This window comes from Hypomesus nipponensis, chromosome 12 (assembly GCF_054491055.1).
Source record: "Hypomesus nipponensis isolate SF chromosome 12, ASM5449105v1, whole genome shotgun sequence".
NCBI classification, from domain to species: Eukaryota; Metazoa; Chordata; class Actinopteri; order Osmeriformes; family Osmeridae; genus Hypomesus; species Hypomesus nipponensis.
In genome coordinates this window covers 13661728-13676875 of record NC_140372.1, presented here as the reverse complement: position 1 = coordinate 13676875, position 15148 = coordinate 13661728, and the positions used below count along the sequence as shown (strand labels likewise).

Here is a 15148-nt window from a genome sequence, read left to right as displayed (position 1 = left end):
TTAATGTTTCTGTGGAAAGAAGCTAAATCTTGCCAGTTAAACAGCATCACCTATGGAGGATGCGGGCATCGATCCCGCTACCTCTCGCATGCAAAGCGAGCGCTCTCCCATTTGAGCTAATCCCCCATGTTGAGTTTCTCGTCGGGAAACTTGTGATCGTCAGCATTAGGACAACCGTGTCTGTGAAGTAGTCATCCTTCATGCGATTCTTGTAAATGTTTCTGTGGAAAGAAGCTAAATCTTGCCAGCTAAACAGCATCACCTATGGAGGATGCGGGCATCGATCCCGCTACCTCTCGCATGCAAAGCGAGCACTCTACCATTTGAGCTAAGCCCCCATGTTGAGGTTCTTGTCGGGAAACTTGTGATCGTCAGCATTAGGACAACCGTGTCTGTGAAGTAGTCATCCTTCATGCGATTCTTGTAAATGTTTCTGTGGAAAGAAGCTAAATCTTGCCAGCTAAACAGAATCACCTATGGAGGATGCGGGCATCGATCCCGCTACCTCTCGCATGCTAAGCGAGCGCTCTACCATTTGAGCTAATCCCCCACCTTACATGTGACAACTATCCTTGGCAGAGTTCAAAACTCCTCGGTCTTGAGTCACAATCTACAATCTGGTTCGACTGCTTACTTGACATCAGTTGGAATCTCACAGGGAATGCGGGTACCGATTCCGCTGCATAAGACAGGCAAAGGAAGCGCTGCGGCATTTGAGCCAACTCGCACTTCCATTGCTCCTACCTGGGAGAGTTGAATCGTCCCATGCTTTGGAGCTGCTTTTCCGAAACACGTGCAAAGTTTGTTGTGGAACGGAGCTTAATTTTTCAATGAAAAAAATCTGTTGGAGAATGCGGGCATCAATCCCGCTGCCTCTCGCATGCGAAGCAAGCGCTCTACCACTTGAGCTAATTCCCCCATGTTAAGCTGCTTGTCGGGGAACTGGTGAGGGTCAGCATGAGGACACAAATTGTCTGAAACCAACCGCGTCTCGGAAGTCGTCGTCCTTCATGCCAATGCGATTCTTGTTAATGTTTCTGTGGAAAGAAGCTAAATCTTGCCAGTTAAACAGCATCACCTATGGAGGATGCGGGCATCGATCCCGCTACCTCTCGCATGCAAAGCGAGCGCTCTCCCATTTGAGCTAATCCCCCATGTTGAGTTTCTCGTCGGGAAACTTGTGATCGTCAGCATTAGGACAACCGTGTCTGTGAAGTAGTCATCCTTCATGCGATTCTTGTAAATGTTTCTGTGGAAAGAAGCTAAATCTTGCCAGCTAAACAGAATCACCTATGGAGGATGCGGGCATCGATCCCGCTACCTCTCGCATGCTAAGCGAGCACTCTACCATTTGAGCTAATCCCCCACCTTACATGTGACAACTATCCTTGGCAGAGTTCAAAACTCCTCGGTCTTGAGTCACAATCTACAATCTGGTTCGACTGCTTCCTTGACATCAGTTGGAATCTCACAGGGAATGCGGGTACCGATTCCGCTGCATAAGACAGGCAAAGGAAGCGCTGCGGCATTTGAGCCAACTCGCACTTCCATTGCTCCTACCTGGGAGAGTTGAATCGTCCCATGCTTTGGAGCTGCTTTTCCGAAACACGTGCAAAGTTTGTTGTGGAACGGAGCTCCATTTTTCAATGAAAAAAAACTGTTGGAGAATGCGGGCATCGATCCCGCTGCCTCTCGCATGCGAAGCAAGCGCTCTACCACTTGAGCTAATTCCCCCATGTTAAGCTGCTTGTCGGGGAACTGGTGAGGGTCAGCATGAGGACACAAATTGTCTGAAACCAACCGTGTCTCGGAAGTCGTCGTCCTTCATGCCAATGCGATTCTTGTTAATGTTTCTGTGGAAAGAAGCTAAATCTTGCCAGCTAAACAGCATCACCTATGGAGGATGCGGGCATCGATCCCGCTACCTCTCGCATGCAAAGCGAGCGCTCTACCATTTGAGCTAAGCCCCCATGTTGAGGTTCTCATCGGGAAACTTGTGATCGTCAGCATTAGGACAACCGTGTCTGTGAAGTAGTCATCCTTCATGCGATTCTTGTAAATGTTTCTGTGGAAAGAAGCTAAATCTTGCCAGCTAAACAGAATCACCTATGGAGGATGCGGGCATCGATCCCGCTACCTCTCGCATGCTAAGCGAGCACTCTACCATTTGAGCTAATCCCCCACCTTACATGTGACAACTATCCTTGGCAGAGTTCAAAACTCCTCGGTCTTGAGTCACAATCTACAATCTGGTTCGACTGCTTCCTTGACATCAGTTGGAATCTCACAGGGAATGCGGGTACCGATTCCGCTGCATAAGACAGGCAAAGGAAGCGCTGCGGCATTTGAGCCAACTCGCACTTCCATTGCTCCTACCTGGGAGAGTTGAATCGTCCCATGCTTTGGAGCTGCTTTTCCGAAACACGTGCAAAGTTTGTTGTGGAACGGAGCTCCATTTTTCAATGAAAAAAATCTGTTGGAGAATGCGGGCATCGATCCCGCTGCCTCTCGCATGCGAAGCAAGCGCTCTACCACTTGAGCTAATTCCCCCATGTTAAGCTGCTTGTCGGGGAACTGGTGAGGGTCAGCATGAGGACACAAATTGTCTGAAACCAACCGTGTCTCGGAAGTCGTCGTCCTTCATGCCAATGCGATTCTTGTTAATGTTTCTGTGGAAAGAAGCTAAATCTTGCCAGCTAAACAGCATCACCTATGGAGGATGCGGGCATCGATCCCGCTACCTCTCGCATGCAAAGCGAGCGCTCTACCATTTGAGCTAAGCCCCCATGTTGAGGTTCTCATCGGGAAACTTGTGATCGTCAGCATTAGGACAACCGTGTCTGTGAAGTAGTCATCCTTCATGCGATTCTTGTAAATGTTTCTGTGGAAAGAAGCTAAATCTTGCCAGCTAAACAGAATCACCTATGGAGGATGCGGGCATCGATCCCGCTACCTCTCGCATGCTAAGCGAGCACTCTACCATTTGAGCTAATCCCCCACCTTACATGTGACAACTATCCTTGGCAGAGTTCAAAACTCCTCGGTCTTGAGTCACAATCTACAATCTGGTTCGACTGCTTCCTTGACATCAGTTGGAATCTCACAGGGAATGCGGGTACCGATTCCGCTGCATAAGACAGGCAAAGGAAGCGCTGCGGCATTTGAGCCAACTCGCACTTCCATTGCTCCTACCTGGGAGAGTTGAATCGTCCCATGCTTTGGAGCTGCTTTTCCGAAACACGTGCAAAGTTTGTTGTGGAACGGAGCTTAATTTTTCAATGAAAAAAATCTGTTGGAGAATGCGGGCATCGACCCCGCTGCCTCTCGCATGCGAAGCAAGCGCTCTACCACTTGAGCTAATTCCCCCATGTTAAGCTGCTTGTCGGGGAACTGGTGAGGGTCAGCATGAGGACACAAATTGTCTGAAACCAACCGTGTCTCGGAAGTCGTCGTCCTTCATGCCAATGCGATTCTTGTTAATGTTTCTGTGGAAAGAAGCTAAATCTTGCCAGTTAAACAGCATCACCTATGGAGGATGCGGGCATCGATCCTGCTACCTCTCGCATGCAAAGCGAGCGCTCTACCATTTCAGCTAAGCCCCCATGTGGAGGTTCTCGTCGGGAAACTTGTGATCGTCAGCATTAGGACAACCGTGTCTGTGAAGTAGTCATCCTTCATGCGATTCTTGTAAATGTTTCTGTGGAAAGAAGCTAAATCTTGCCAGCTAAACAGAATCACCTATGGAGGATGCGGGCATCGATCCCGCTACCTCTCGCATGCAAAGCGAGCGCTCTCCCATTTGAGCTAATCCCCCACCTTACATGTGACAACTATCCTTGGCAGAGTTCAAAACTCCTCGGTCTTGAGTCACAATCTACAATCTGGTTCGACTGCCTACTTGACATCAGTTGGAATCTCACAGGGAATGCGGGTACCGATTCCGCTGCATAAGACAGGCAAAGGAAGCGCTGCGGCATTTGAGCCAACTCGCACTTCCATTGCTCCTACCTGGGAGAGTTGAATCGTCCCATGCTTTGGAGCTGCTTTTCCGAAACACGTGCAAAGTTTGTTGTGGAACGGAGCTCCATTTTTCAATGAAAAAAATCTGTTGGAGAATGCGGGCATCGATCCCGCTGCCTCTCGCATGCGAAGCAAGCGCTCTACCACTTGAGCTAATTCCCCCATGTTAAGCTGCTTGTCGGGGAACTGGTGAGGGTCAGCATGAGGACACAAATTGTCTGAAACCAACCGTGTCTCGGAAGTCGTCGTCCTTCATGCCAATGCGATTCTTGTTAATGTTTCTGTGGAAAGAAGCTAAATCTTGCCAGTTAAACAGCATCACCTATGGAGGATGCGGGCATCGATCCCGCTACCTCTCGCATGCAAAGCGAGCGCTCTCCCATTTGAGCTAATCCCCCATGTTGAGTTTCTCGTCGGGAAACTTGTGATCGTCAGCATTAGGACAACCGTGTCTGTGAAGTAGTCATCCTTCATGCGATTCTTGTAAATGTTTCTGTGGAAAGAAGCTAAATCTTGCCAGCTAAACAGCATCACCTATGGAGGATGCGGGCATCGATCCCGCTACCTCTCGCATGCAAAGCGAGCACTCTACCATTTGAGCTAAGCCCCCATGTTGAGGTTCTTGTCGGGAAACTTGTGATCGTCAGCATTAGGACAACCGTGTCTGTGAAGTAGTCATCCTTCATGCGATTCTTGTAAATGTTTCTGTGGAAAGAAGCTAAATCTTGCCAGCTAAACAGAATCACCTATGGAGGATGCGGGCATCGATCCCGCTACCTCTCGCATGCTAAGCGAGCGCTCTACCATTTGAGCTAATCCCCCACCTTACATGTGACAACTATCCTTGGCAGAGTTCAAAACTCCTCGGTCTTGAGTCACAATCTACAATCTGGTTCGACTGCTTACTTGACATCAGTTGGAATCTCACAGGGAATGCGGGTACCGATTCCGCTGCATAAGACAGGCAAAGGAAGCGCTGCGGCATTTGAGCCAACTCGCACTTCCATTGCTCCTACCTGGGAGAGTTGAATCGTCCCATGCTTTGGAGCTGCTTTTCCGAAACACGTGCAAAGTTTGTTGTGGAACGGAGCTTAATTTTTCAATGAAAAAAATCTGTTGGAGAATGCGGGCATCAATCCCGCTGCCTCTCGCATGCGAAGCAAGCGCTCTACCACTTGAGCTAATTCCCCCATGTTAAGCTGCTTGTCGGGGAACTGGTGAGGGTCAGCATGAGGACACAAATTGTCTGAAACCAACCGCGTCTCGGAAGTCGTCGTCCTTCATGCCAATGCGATTCTTGTTAATGTTTCTGTGGAAAGAAGCTAAATCTTGCCAGTTAAACAGCATCACCTATGGAGGATGCGGGCATCGATCCCGCTACCTCTCGCATGCAAAGCGAGCGCTCTCCCATTTGAGCTAATCCCCCATGTTGAGTTTCTCGTCGGGAAACTTGTGATCGTCAGCATTAGGACAACCGTGTCTGTGAAGTAGTCATCCTTCATGCGATTCTTGTAAATGTTTCTGTGGAAAGAAGCTAAATCTTGCCAGCTAAACAGAATCACCTATGGAGGATGCGGGCATCGATCCCGCTACCTCTCGCATGCTAAGCGAGCACTCTACCATTTGAGCTAATCCCCCACCTTACATGTGACAACTATCCTTGGCAGAGTTCAAAACTCCTCGGTCTTGAGTCACAATCTACAATCTGGTTCGACTGCTTCCTTGACATCAGTTGGAATCTCACAGGGAATGCGGGTACCGATTCCGCTGCATAAGACAGGCAAAGGAAGCGCTGCGGCATTTGAGCCAACTCGCACTTCCATTGCTCCTACCTGGGAGAGTTGAATCGTCCCATGCTTTGGAGCTGCTTTTCCGAAACACGTGCAAAGTTTGTTGTGGAACGGAGCTCCATTTTTCAATGAAAAAAATCTGTTGGAGAATGCGGGCATCGATCCCGCTGCCTCTCGCATGCGAAGCAAGCGCTCTACCACTTGAGCTAATTCCCCCATGTTAAGCTGCTTGTCGGGGAACTGGTGAGGGTCAGCATGAGGACACAAATTGTCTGAAACCAACCGTGTCTCGGAAGTCGTCGTCCTTCATGCCAATGCGATTCTTGTTAATGTTTCTGTGGAAAGAAGCTAAATCTTGCCAGCTAAACAGCATCACCTATGGAGGATGCGGGCATCGATCCCGCTACCTCTCGCATGCAAAGCGAGCGCTCTACCATTTGAGCTAAGCCCCCATGTTGAGGTTCTCATCGGGAAACTTGTGATCGTCAGCATTAGGACAACCGTGTCTGTGAAGTAGTCATCCTTCATGCGATTCTTGTAAATGTTTCTGTGGAAAGAAGCTAAATCTTGCCAGCTAAACAGAATCACCTATGGAGGATGCGGGCATCGATCCCGCTACCTCTCGCATGCTAAGCGAGCACTCTACCATTTGAGCTAATCCCCCACCTTACATGTGACAACTATCCTTGGCAGAGTTCAAAACTCCTCGGTCTTGAGTCACAATCTACAATCTGGTTCGACTGCTTCCTTGACATCAGTTGGAATCTCACAGGGAATGCGGGTACCGATTCCGCTGCATAAGACAGGCAAAGGAAGCGCTGCGGCATTTGAGCCAACTCGCACTTCCATTGCTCCTACCTGGGAGAGTTGAATCGTCCCATGCTTTGGAGCTGCTTTTCCGAAACACGTGCAAAGTTTGTTGTGGAACGGAGCTCCATTTTTCAATGAAAAAAATCTGTTGGAGAATGCGGGCATCGATCCCGCTGCCTCTCGCATGCGAAGCAAGCGCTCTACCACTTGAGCTAATTCCCCCATGTTAAGCTGCTTGTCGGGGAACTGGTGAGGGTCAGCATGAGGACACAAATTGTCTGAAACCAACCGTGTCTCGGAAGTCGTCGTCCTTCATGCCAATGCGATTCTTGTTAATGTTTCTGTGGAAAGAAGCTAAATCTTGCCAGCTAAACAGCATCACCTATGGAGGATGCGGGCATCGATCCCGCTACCTCTCGCATGCAAAGCGAGCGCTCTACCATTTGAGCTAAGCCCCCATGTTGAGGTTCTCATCGGGAAACTTGTGATCGTCAGCATTAGGACAACCGTGTCTGTGAAGTAGTCATCCTTCATGCGATTCTTGTAAATGTTTCTGTGGAAAGAAGCTAAATCTTGCCAGCTAAACAGAATCACCTATGGAGGATGCGGGCATCGATCCCGCTACCTCTCGCATGCTAAGCGAGCACTCTACCATTTGAGCTAATCCCCCACCTTACATGTGACAACTATCCTTGGCAGAGTTCAAAACTCCTCGGTCTTGAGTCACAATCTACAATCTGGTTCGACTGCTTCCTTGACATCAGTTGGAATCTCACAGGGAATGCGGGTACCGATTCCGCTGCATAAGACAGGCAAAGGAAGCGCTGCGGCATTTGAGCCAACTCGCACTTCCATTGCTCCTACCTGGGAGAGTTGAATCGTCCCATGCTTTGGAGCTGCTTTTCCGAAACACGTGCAAAGTTTGTTGTGGAACGGAGCTCCATTTTTCAATGAAAAAAATCTGTTGGAGAATGCGGGCATCGATCCCGCTGCCTCTCGCATGCGAAGCAAGCGCTCTACCACTTGAGCTAATTCCCCCATGTTAAGCTGCTTGTCGGGGAACTGGTGAGGGTCAGCATGAGGACACAAATTGTCTGAAACCAACCGTGTCTCGGAAGTCGTCGTCCTTCATGCCAATGCGATTCTTGTTAATGTTTCTGTGGAAAGAAGCTAAATCTTGCCAGCTAAACAGCATCACCTATGGAGGATGCGGGCATCGATCCCGCTACCTCTCGCATGCAAAGCGAGCGCTCTACCATTTGAGCTAAGCCCCCATGTTGAGGTTCTCATCGGGAAACTTGTGATCGTCAGCATTAGGACAACCGTGTCTGTGAAGTAGTCATCCTTCATGCGATTCTTGTAAATGTTTCTGTGGAAAGAAGCTAAATCTTGCCAGCTAAACAGAATCACCTATGGAGGATGCGGGCATCGATCCCGCTACCTCTCGCATGCTAAGCGAGCACTCTACCATTTGAGCTAATCCCCCACCTTACATGTGACAACTATCCTTGGCAGAGTTCAAAACTCCTCGGTCTTGAGTCACAATCTACAATCTGGTTCGACTGCTTCCTTGACATCAGTTGGAATCTCACAGGGAATGCGGGTACCGATTCCGCTGCATAAGACAGGCAAAGGAAGCGCTGCGGCATTTGAGCCAACTCGCACTTCCATTGCTCCTACCTGGGAGAGTTGAATCGTCCCATGCTTTGGAGCTGCTTTTCCGAAACACGTGCAAAGTTTGTTGTGGAACGGAGCTCCATTTTTCAATGAAACAAATCTGTTGGAGAATGCGGGCATCGATCCCGCTGCCTCTCGCATGCGAAGCAAGCGCTCTACCACTTGAGCTAATTCCCCCATGTTAAGCTGCTTGTCGGGGAACTGGTGAGGGTCAGCATGAGGACACAAATTGTCTGAAACCAACCGTGTCTCGGAAGTCGTCGTCCTTCATGTCAATGCGATTCTTGTTAATGTTTCTGTGGAAAGAAGCTAAATCTTGCCAGTTAAACAGCATTACCTATGGAGGATGCGGGCATCGATCCCGCTACCTCTCGCATGCAAAGCGAGCGCTCTCCCATTTGAGCTAATCCCCCATGTTGAGTTTCTCGTCGAGAAACTTGTGATCGTCAGCATTAGGACAACCGTGTCTGTGAAGTAGTCATCCTTCATGCGATTCTTGTAAATGTTTCTGTGGAAAGAAGCTAAATCTTGCCAGCTAAACAGAATCACCTATGGAGGATGCGGGCATCGATCCCGCTACCTCTCGCATGCTAAGCGAGCGCTCTACCATTTGAGCTAATCCCCCACCTTACATGTGACAACTATCCTTGGCAGAGTTCAAAACTCCTCGGTCTTGAGTCACAATCTACAATCTGGTTCGACTGCTTACTTGACATCAGTTGGAATCTCACAGGGAATGCGGGTACCGATTCCGCTGCATAAGACAGGCAAAGGAAGCGCTGCGGCATTTGAGCCAACTCGCACTTCCATTGCTCCTACCTGGGAGAGTTGAATCGTCCCATGCTTTGGAGCTGCTTTTCCGAAACACGTGCAAAGTTTGTTGTGGAACGGAGCTCCATTTTTCAATGAAACAAATCTGTTGGAGAATGCGGGCATCGATCCCGCTGCCTCTCGCATGCGAAGCAAGCGCTCTACCACTTGAGCTAATTCCCCCATGTTAAGCTGCTTGTCGGGGAACTGGTGAGGGTCAGCATGAGGACACAAATTGTCTGAAACCAACCGTGTCTCGGAAGTCGTCGTCCTTCATGCCAATGCGATTCTTGTTAATGTTTCTGTGGAAAGAAGCTAAATCTTGCCAGTTAAACAGCATTACCTATGGAGGATGCGGGCATCGATCCCGCTACCTCTCGCATGCAAAGCGAGCGCTCTCCCATTTGAGCTAATCCCCCATGTTGAGTTTCTCGTCGGGAAACTTGTGATCGTCAGCATTAGGACAACCGTGTCTGTGAAGTAGTCATCCTTCATGCGATTCTTGTAAACGTTTCTGTGGAAAGAAGCTAAATCTTGCCAGCTAAACAGAATCACCTATGGAGGATGCGGGCATCGATCCCGCTACCTCTCGCATGCTAAGCGAGCGCTCTACCATTTGAGCTAATCCCCCACCTTACATGTGACAACTATCCTTGGCAGAGTTCAAAACTCCTCGGTCTTGAGTCACAATCTACAATCTGGTTCGACTGCTTACTTGACATCAGTTGGAATCTCACAGGGAATGCGGGTACCGATTCCGCTGCATAAGACAGGCAAAGGAAGCGCTGCGGCATTTGAGCCAACTCGCACTTCCATTGCTCCTACCTGGGAGAGTTGAATCGTCCCATGCTTTGGAGCTGCTTTTCCGAAACACGTGCAAAGTTTGTTGTGGAACGGAGCTCCATTTTTCAATGAAAAAAATCTGTTGGAGAATGCGGGCATCGATCCCGCTGCCTCTCGCATGCGAAGCAAGCGCTCTACCACTTGAGCTAATTCCCCCATGTTAAGCTGCTTGTCGGGGAACTGGTGAGGGTCAGCATGAGGACACAAATTGTCTGAAACCAACCGTGTCTTGGAAGTCGTCGTCCTTCATGCCAATGCGATTCTTGTTAATGTTTCTGTGGAAAGAAGCTAAATCTTGCCAGCTAAACAGCATCACCTATGGAGGATGCGGGCATCGATCCCGCTACCTCTCGCATGCAAAGCGAGCGCTCTACCATTTGAGCTAAGCCCCCATGTTGAGGTTCTCGTCGGGAAACTTGTGATCGTCAGCATTAGGACAACCGTGTCTGTGAAGTAGTCATCCTTCATGCGATTCTTGTAAATGTTTCTGTGGAAAGAAGCTAAATCTTGCCAGCTAAACAGAATCACCTATGGAGGATGCGGGCATCGATCCCGCTACCTCTCGCATGCTAAGCGAGCGCTCTACCATTTGAGCTAATCCCCCACCTTACATGTGACAACTATCCTTGGCAGACTTCAAAACTCCTCGGTCTTGAGTCACAATCTACAATCTGGTTCGACTGCTTACTTGACATCAGTTGGAATCTCACAGGGAATGCAATGCGGGTACCGATTCCGCTGCATAAGACAGGCAAAGGAAGCGCTGCGGCATTTGAGCCAACTCGCACTTCCATTGCTCCTACCTGGGAGAGTTGAATCGTCCCATGCTTTGGAGCTGCTTTTCCGAAACACGTGCAAAGTTTGTTGTGGAACGGAGCTCCATTTTTCAATGAAACAAATCTGTTGGAGAATGCGGGCATCGTTCCCGCTGCCTCTCGCATGCGAAGCAAGCGCTCTACCACTTGAGCTAATTCCCCCATGTTAAGCTGCTTGTCGGGGAACTGGTGAGGGTCAGCATGAGGACACAAATTGTCTGAAACCAACCGTGTCTCGGAAGTCGTCGTCCTTCATGCCAATGCGATTCTTGTTAATGTTTCTGTGGAAAGAAGCTAAATCTTGCCAGTTAAACAGCATTACCTATGGAGGATGCGGGCATCGATCCCGCTACCTCTCGCATGCAAAGCGAGCGCTCTCCCATTTGAGCTAATCCCCCATGTTGAGGTTCTCGTCAGGAAACTTGTGATCGTCAGCATTAGGACAACCGTGTCTGTGAAGTAGTCATCCTTCATGCGATTCTTGTAAATGTTTCTGTGGAAAGAAGCTAAATCTTGCCAGCTAAACAGAATCACCTATGGAGGATGCGGGCATCGGTCCCGCTACCTCTCGCATGCTAAGCGAGCGCTCTACCATTTGAGCTAATCCCCCACCTTACATGTGACAACTATCCTTGGCAGAGTTCAAAACTCCTCGGTCTTGAGTCACAATCTACAATCTGGTTCGACTGCTTACTTGACATCAGTTGGAATCTCACAGGGAATGCGGGTACCGATTCCGCTGCATAAGACAGGCAAAGGAAGTGCTGCGGCATTTGAGCCAACTCGCACTTCCATTGCTCCTACCTGGGAGAGTTGAATCGTCCCATGCTTTGGAGCTGCTTTTCCGAAACACGTGCAAAGTTTGTTGTGGAACGGAGCTCCATTTTTTTATGAAAAAAATCTGTTGGAGAATGCGGGCATCAATCCCGCTGCCTCTCGCATGCGAAGCAAGCGCTCTACCACTTGAGCTAATTCCCCCATGTTAAGCTGCTTGTCGGGGAACTGGTGAGGGTCAGCATGAGGACAGAAATTGTCTGAAACCAACCGTGTCTCGGAAGTCGTCGTCCTTCATGCCAATGCGATTCTTGTTAATGTTTCTGTGGAAAGAAGCTAAATCTTGCCAGCTAAACAGCATCACCTATGGAGGATGCGGGCATCGATCGCGCTACCTCTCGCATGCAAAGCGAGCGCTCTCCCATTTGAGCTAAGCCCCCATGTTGAGGTTCTCGTCGGGAAACTTGTGATCGTCAGCATTAGGACAACCGTGTCTGTGAAGTAGTCATCCTTCATGCGATTCTTGTAAATGTTTCTGTGGAAAGAAGCTAAATCTTGCCAGCTAAACAGAATCACCTATGGAGGATGCGGGCATCGATCCCGCTACCTCTCGCATGCTAAGCGAGCGCTCTACCATTTGAGCTAATCCCCCACCTTACATGTGACAACTATCCTTGGCAGAGTTCAAAACTCCTCGGTCTTGAGTCACAATCTACAATCTGGTTCGACTGCTTACTTGACATCAGTTGGAATCTCACAGGGAATGCGGGTACCGATTCCGCTGCATAAGACAGGCAAAGGAAGCGCTGCGGCATTTGAGCCAACTCGCACTTCCATTGCTCCTACCTGGGAGAGTTGAATCGTCCCATGCTTTGGAGCTGCTTTTCCGAAACACGTGCAAAGTTTGTTGTGGAACGGAGCTCCATTTTTCAATGAAAAAAATCTGTTGGAGAATGCGGGCATCGATCCCGCTGCCTCTCGCATGCGAAGCAAGCGCTCTACCACTTGAGCTAATTCCCCCATGTTAAGCTGCTTGTCGGGGAACTGGTGAGGGTCAGCATGAGGACACAAATTGTCTGAAATCAACCGTGTCTCGGAAGTCGTCGTCCTTCATGCCAATGCGATTCTTGTTAATGTTTCTGTGGAAAGAAGCTAAATCTTGCCAGTTAAACAGCATTACCTATGGAGGATGCGGGCATCGATCCCGCTACCTCTCGCATGCAAAGCGAGCGCTCTCCCATTTGAGCTAATCCCCCATGTTGAGTTTCTCGTCGGGAAACTTGTGATCGTCAGCATTAGGACAACCGTGTCTGTGAAGTAGTCATCCTTCATGCGATTCTTGTAAATGTTTCTGTGGAAAGAAGCTAAATCTTGCCAGCTAAACAGAATCACCTATGGAGGATGCGGGCATCGATCCCGCTACCTCTCGCATGCTAAGCGAGCACTCTACCATTTGAGCTAATCCCCCACCTTACATGTGACAACTATCCTTGGCAGAGTTCAAAACTCCTCGGTCTTGAGTCACAATCTACAATCTGGTTCGACTGCTTACTTGACATCAGTTGGAATCTCACAAGGAATGCGGGTACCGATTCCGCTGCATAAGACAGGCAAAGGAAGCGCTGCGGCATTTGAGCTAACTCGCACTTCCATTGCTCCTACCTGGGAGAGTTGAATCGTCCCATGCTTTGGAGCTGCTTTTCCGAAACACGCGCAAAGTTTGTTGTGGAACGGAGCTCCATTTTTCAATGAAAAAAACTGTTGGAGAATGCGGGCATCGATCCCGCTACCTCTCGCATGCAAAGCGAGCGCTCTCCCATTTGAGCTAATCCCCCATGTTGAGTTTCTCGTCGGGAAACTTGTGATCGTCAGCATTAGGACAACCGTGTCTGTGAAGTAGTCATCCTTCATGCGATTCTTGTAAATGTTTCTGTGGAAAGAAGCTAAATCTTGCCAGCTAAACAGAATCACCTATGGAGGATGCGGGCATCGATCCCGCTACCTCTCGCATGCTAAGCGAGCGCTCTACCATTTGAGCTAATCCCCCACCTTACATGTGACAACTATCCTTGGCAGAGTTCAAAACTCCTCGGTCTTGAGTCACAATCTACAATCTGGTTCGACTGCTTACTTGACATCAGTTGGAATCTCACAGGGAATGCGGGTACCGATTCCGCTGCATAAGACAGGCAAAGGAAGCGCTGCGGCATTTGAGCCAACTCGCACTTCCATTGCTCCTACCTGGGAGAGTTGAATCGTCCCATGCTTTGGAGCTGCTTTTCCGAAACACGTGCAAAGTTTGTTGTGGAACGGAGCTCCATTTTTCAATGAAAAAAATCTGTTGGAGAATGCGGGCATCGATCCCGCTGCCTCTCGCATGCGAAGCAAGCGCTCTACCACTTGAGCTAATTCCCCCATGTTAAGCTGCTTGTCGGGGAACTGGTGAGGGTCAGCATGAGGACACAAATTGTCTGAAACCAACCGTGTCTTGGAAGTCGTCGTCCTTCATGCCAATGCGATTCTTGTTAATGTTTCTGTGGAAAGAAGCTAAATCTTGCCAGCTAAACAGCATCACCTATGGAGGATGCGGGCATCGATCCCGCTACCTCTCGCATGCAAAGCGAGCGCTCTACCATTTGAGCTAAGCCCCCATGTTGAGGTTCTCGTCGGGAAACTTGTGATCGTCAGCATTAGGACAACCGTGTCTGTGAAGTAGTCATCCTTCATGCGATTCTTGTAAATGTTTCTGTGGAAAGAAGCTAAATCTTGCCAGCTAAACAGAATCACCTATGGAGGATGCGGGCATCGATCCCGCTACCTCTCGCATGCTAAGCGAGCGCTCTACCATTTGAGCTAATCCCCCACCTTACATGTGACAACTATCCTTGGCAGACTTCAAAACTCCTCGGTCTTGAGTCACAATCTACAATCTGGTTCGACTGCTTACTTGACATCAGTTGGAATCTCACAGGGAATGCAATGCGGGTACCGATTCCGCTGCATAAGACAGGCAAAGGAAACGCTGCGGCATTTGAGCCAACTCGCACTTCCATTGCTCCTACCTGGGAGAGTTGAATCGTCCCATGCTTTGGAGCTGCTTTTCCGAAACACGTGCAAAGTTTGTTGTGGAACGGAGCTCCATTTTTCAATGAAACAAATCTGTTGGAGAATGCGGGCATCGATCCCGCTGCCTCTCGCATGCGAAGCAAGCGCTCTACCACTTGAGCTAATTCCCCCATGTTAAGCTGCTTGTCGGGGAACTGGTGAGGGTCAGCATGAGGACACAAATTGTCTGAAACCAACCGTGTCTCGGAAGACGTCGTCCTTCATGCCAATGCGATTCTTGTTAATGTTTCTGTGGAAAGAAGCTAAATCTTGCCAGTTAAACAGCATTACCTATGGAGGATGCGGGCATCGATCCCGCTACCTCTCGCATGCAAAGCGAGCGCTCTCCCATTTGAGCTAATCCCCCATGTTGAGGTTCTCGTCAGGAAACTTGTGATCGTCAGCATTAGGACAACCGTGTCTGTGAAGTAGTCATCCTTCATGCGATTCTTGTAAATGTTTCTGTGGAAAGAAGCTAAATCTTGCCAGCTAAACAGAATCACC

General features: G+C 49.2%; 38 non-coding genes across 38 annotated transcripts; all 38 read right to left on the bottom strand.

The window, feature by feature from the left end:
• Positions 1-53: 53 nt before the first annotated feature.
• Positions 54-126, bottom strand: trnaa-ugc (transfer RNA alanine (anticodon UGC)). Its single transcript has one exon. It is a non-coding gene; the product is annotated as a tRNA-Ala (tRNA).
• Positions 127-477: 351 nt separating this feature from the next.
• On the bottom strand, positions 478-550 carry trnaa-agc (transfer RNA alanine (anticodon AGC)). Its single transcript has one exon. It is a non-coding gene; the product is annotated as a tRNA-Ala (tRNA).
• Positions 551-1081: 531 nt separating this feature from the next.
• On the bottom strand, positions 1082-1154 carry trnaa-ugc (transfer RNA alanine (anticodon UGC)). The gene has a single exon. It is a non-coding gene; the product is annotated as a tRNA-Ala (tRNA).
• A 139-nt stretch (positions 1155-1293) lies between these two features.
• Positions 1294-1366, bottom strand: trnaa-agc (transfer RNA alanine (anticodon AGC)). The gene has a single exon. It is a non-coding gene; the product is annotated as a tRNA-Ala (tRNA).
• Positions 1367-1661: 295 nt separating this feature from the next.
• trnaa-cgc (transfer RNA alanine (anticodon CGC)) lies at positions 1662-1734 on the bottom strand. The gene has a single exon. It is a non-coding gene; the product is annotated as a tRNA-Ala (tRNA).
• A 375-nt stretch (positions 1735-2109) lies between these two features.
• Positions 2110-2182, bottom strand: trnaa-agc (transfer RNA alanine (anticodon AGC)). The gene has a single exon. It is a non-coding gene; the product is annotated as a tRNA-Ala (tRNA).
• Positions 2183-2477: 295 nt separating this feature from the next.
• On the bottom strand, positions 2478-2550 carry trnaa-cgc (transfer RNA alanine (anticodon CGC)). Its single transcript has one exon. It is a non-coding gene; the product is annotated as a tRNA-Ala (tRNA).
• A 375-nt stretch (positions 2551-2925) lies between these two features.
• trnaa-agc (transfer RNA alanine (anticodon AGC)) lies at positions 2926-2998 on the bottom strand. The gene has a single exon. It is a non-coding gene; the product is annotated as a tRNA-Ala (tRNA).
• A 743-nt stretch (positions 2999-3741) lies between these two features.
• On the bottom strand, positions 3742-3814 carry trnaa-ugc (transfer RNA alanine (anticodon UGC)). Its single transcript has one exon. It is a non-coding gene; the product is annotated as a tRNA-Ala (tRNA).
• Positions 3815-4109: 295 nt separating this feature from the next.
• On the bottom strand, positions 4110-4182 carry trnaa-cgc (transfer RNA alanine (anticodon CGC)). The gene has a single exon. It is a non-coding gene; the product is annotated as a tRNA-Ala (tRNA).
• Positions 4183-4345: 163 nt separating this feature from the next.
• On the bottom strand, positions 4346-4418 carry trnaa-ugc (transfer RNA alanine (anticodon UGC)). Its single transcript has one exon. It is a non-coding gene; the product is annotated as a tRNA-Ala (tRNA).
• Positions 4419-4769: 351 nt separating this feature from the next.
• Positions 4770-4842, bottom strand: trnaa-agc (transfer RNA alanine (anticodon AGC)). Its single transcript has one exon. It is a non-coding gene; the product is annotated as a tRNA-Ala (tRNA).
• A 531-nt stretch (positions 4843-5373) lies between these two features.
• trnaa-ugc (transfer RNA alanine (anticodon UGC)) lies at positions 5374-5446 on the bottom strand. Its single transcript has one exon. It is a non-coding gene; the product is annotated as a tRNA-Ala (tRNA).
• A 139-nt stretch (positions 5447-5585) lies between these two features.
• On the bottom strand, positions 5586-5658 carry trnaa-agc (transfer RNA alanine (anticodon AGC)). The gene has a single exon. It is a non-coding gene; the product is annotated as a tRNA-Ala (tRNA).
• Positions 5659-5953: 295 nt separating this feature from the next.
• Positions 5954-6026, bottom strand: trnaa-cgc (transfer RNA alanine (anticodon CGC)). Its single transcript has one exon. It is a non-coding gene; the product is annotated as a tRNA-Ala (tRNA).
• Positions 6027-6401: 375 nt separating this feature from the next.
• trnaa-agc (transfer RNA alanine (anticodon AGC)) lies at positions 6402-6474 on the bottom strand. The gene has a single exon. It is a non-coding gene; the product is annotated as a tRNA-Ala (tRNA).
• Positions 6475-6769: 295 nt separating this feature from the next.
• On the bottom strand, positions 6770-6842 carry trnaa-cgc (transfer RNA alanine (anticodon CGC)). Its single transcript has one exon. It is a non-coding gene; the product is annotated as a tRNA-Ala (tRNA).
• A 375-nt stretch (positions 6843-7217) lies between these two features.
• trnaa-agc (transfer RNA alanine (anticodon AGC)) lies at positions 7218-7290 on the bottom strand. Its single transcript has one exon. It is a non-coding gene; the product is annotated as a tRNA-Ala (tRNA).
• A 295-nt stretch (positions 7291-7585) lies between these two features.
• trnaa-cgc (transfer RNA alanine (anticodon CGC)) lies at positions 7586-7658 on the bottom strand. Its single transcript has one exon. It is a non-coding gene; the product is annotated as a tRNA-Ala (tRNA).
• Positions 7659-8033: 375 nt separating this feature from the next.
• Positions 8034-8106, bottom strand: trnaa-agc (transfer RNA alanine (anticodon AGC)). Its single transcript has one exon. It is a non-coding gene; the product is annotated as a tRNA-Ala (tRNA).
• A 295-nt stretch (positions 8107-8401) lies between these two features.
• On the bottom strand, positions 8402-8474 carry trnaa-cgc (transfer RNA alanine (anticodon CGC)). The gene has a single exon. It is a non-coding gene; the product is annotated as a tRNA-Ala (tRNA).
• Positions 8475-8637: 163 nt separating this feature from the next.
• On the bottom strand, positions 8638-8710 carry trnaa-ugc (transfer RNA alanine (anticodon UGC)). Its single transcript has one exon. It is a non-coding gene; the product is annotated as a tRNA-Ala (tRNA).
• Positions 8711-8849: 139 nt separating this feature from the next.
• Positions 8850-8922, bottom strand: trnaa-agc (transfer RNA alanine (anticodon AGC)). The gene has a single exon. It is a non-coding gene; the product is annotated as a tRNA-Ala (tRNA).
• Positions 8923-9217: 295 nt separating this feature from the next.
• trnaa-cgc (transfer RNA alanine (anticodon CGC)) lies at positions 9218-9290 on the bottom strand. Its single transcript has one exon. It is a non-coding gene; the product is annotated as a tRNA-Ala (tRNA).
• A 163-nt stretch (positions 9291-9453) lies between these two features.
• On the bottom strand, positions 9454-9526 carry trnaa-ugc (transfer RNA alanine (anticodon UGC)). Its single transcript has one exon. It is a non-coding gene; the product is annotated as a tRNA-Ala (tRNA).
• A 139-nt stretch (positions 9527-9665) lies between these two features.
• Positions 9666-9738, bottom strand: trnaa-agc (transfer RNA alanine (anticodon AGC)). Its single transcript has one exon. It is a non-coding gene; the product is annotated as a tRNA-Ala (tRNA).
• Positions 9739-10033: 295 nt separating this feature from the next.
• On the bottom strand, positions 10034-10106 carry trnaa-cgc (transfer RNA alanine (anticodon CGC)). The gene has a single exon. It is a non-coding gene; the product is annotated as a tRNA-Ala (tRNA).
• Positions 10107-10481: 375 nt separating this feature from the next.
• trnaa-agc (transfer RNA alanine (anticodon AGC)) lies at positions 10482-10554 on the bottom strand. Its single transcript has one exon. It is a non-coding gene; the product is annotated as a tRNA-Ala (tRNA).
• A 536-nt stretch (positions 10555-11090) lies between these two features.
• trnaa-ugc (transfer RNA alanine (anticodon UGC)) lies at positions 11091-11163 on the bottom strand. Its single transcript has one exon. It is a non-coding gene; the product is annotated as a tRNA-Ala (tRNA).
• A 955-nt stretch (positions 11164-12118) lies between these two features.
• trnaa-agc (transfer RNA alanine (anticodon AGC)) lies at positions 12119-12191 on the bottom strand. The gene has a single exon. It is a non-coding gene; the product is annotated as a tRNA-Ala (tRNA).
• Positions 12192-12486: 295 nt separating this feature from the next.
• Positions 12487-12559, bottom strand: trnaa-cgc (transfer RNA alanine (anticodon CGC)). The gene has a single exon. It is a non-coding gene; the product is annotated as a tRNA-Ala (tRNA).
• A 163-nt stretch (positions 12560-12722) lies between these two features.
• trnaa-ugc (transfer RNA alanine (anticodon UGC)) lies at positions 12723-12795 on the bottom strand. The gene has a single exon. It is a non-coding gene; the product is annotated as a tRNA-Ala (tRNA).
• A 139-nt stretch (positions 12796-12934) lies between these two features.
• Positions 12935-13007, bottom strand: trnaa-agc (transfer RNA alanine (anticodon AGC)). Its single transcript has one exon. It is a non-coding gene; the product is annotated as a tRNA-Ala (tRNA).
• A 506-nt stretch (positions 13008-13513) lies between these two features.
• Positions 13514-13586, bottom strand: trnaa-agc (transfer RNA alanine (anticodon AGC)). Its single transcript has one exon. It is a non-coding gene; the product is annotated as a tRNA-Ala (tRNA).
• Positions 13587-13881: 295 nt separating this feature from the next.
• Positions 13882-13954, bottom strand: trnaa-cgc (transfer RNA alanine (anticodon CGC)). The gene has a single exon. It is a non-coding gene; the product is annotated as a tRNA-Ala (tRNA).
• Positions 13955-14329: 375 nt separating this feature from the next.
• trnaa-agc (transfer RNA alanine (anticodon AGC)) lies at positions 14330-14402 on the bottom strand. Its single transcript has one exon. It is a non-coding gene; the product is annotated as a tRNA-Ala (tRNA).
• Positions 14403-14702: 300 nt separating this feature from the next.
• trnaa-cgc (transfer RNA alanine (anticodon CGC)) lies at positions 14703-14775 on the bottom strand. Its single transcript has one exon. It is a non-coding gene; the product is annotated as a tRNA-Ala (tRNA).
• Positions 14776-14938: 163 nt separating this feature from the next.
• On the bottom strand, positions 14939-15011 carry trnaa-ugc (transfer RNA alanine (anticodon UGC)). Its single transcript has one exon. It is a non-coding gene; the product is annotated as a tRNA-Ala (tRNA).
• Between the last annotated feature and the right edge of the window lie 137 nt (positions 15012-15148).